The 503-nt window shown below is 47.7% G+C and overlaps 1 non-coding gene across 1 annotated transcript; it reads left to right on the plus strand.

Moving 5' to 3' along the window:
• The first annotated feature begins 205 nt into the window (after positions 1–205).
• trnas-aga (transfer RNA serine (anticodon AGA)) lies at positions 206–287 on the plus strand. Its single transcript has one exon. It is a non-coding gene; the product is annotated as a tRNA-Ser (tRNA).
• The last annotated feature ends 216 nt before the right edge of the window (positions 288–503 follow it).

The raw sequence follows: 503 nt of genomic DNA on the forward strand, positions 1-503 counted from the left end.
CTTTTGATTTCTTTCGATCGATCGATCGATCGATCTTTGCAAAGTAAATAAGTATTCAACTGCGGACTCTTGATTGACATTGCCATCCCTCTGAACTTTAGAAGCATGCGCTTTGGCCTCAAAACTCCTCCTACTTTTGGCGGCAGGAAAAAAAGGCTACAACCCATACACAAGCACAAGAAAAGGTTCCTGAAGCAGCTAATGAGTTGTTGTGGCCGAGTGGTTAAGGCGATGGACTAGAAATCCATTGGGAATTTCCGGCGCAGGTTCGAATCCTGCCAACAACGCGGTTTATGTTGTTCCCGTACGGGCCCCTGCTGGCAGGCCATTTGGCGGAAGTAAAGAATCCCTGGTTGGTTTTGTACCAGGGCAAGATTTAGAATATGTATTTTATGAAAGCTAAACTCAAACGGAAGCGCTGCCGACAGACATCACACAGCCCTGCTCTTGACGTTCGGCATGAGAACTGGCAGCGGTGGAATTTGAACCCACGCCTCCGAAGA

Source organism: Eucyclogobius newberryi, unplaced genomic scaffold, assembly GCF_026437365.1.
Source record: "Eucyclogobius newberryi isolate DKJ021-1_F unplaced genomic scaffold, fEucNew1.0.hap1 SCAF_36, whole genome shotgun sequence".
In the NCBI taxonomy this organism is placed as follows: domain Eukaryota; kingdom Metazoa; phylum Chordata; class Actinopteri; order Gobiiformes; family Gobiidae; genus Eucyclogobius; species Eucyclogobius newberryi.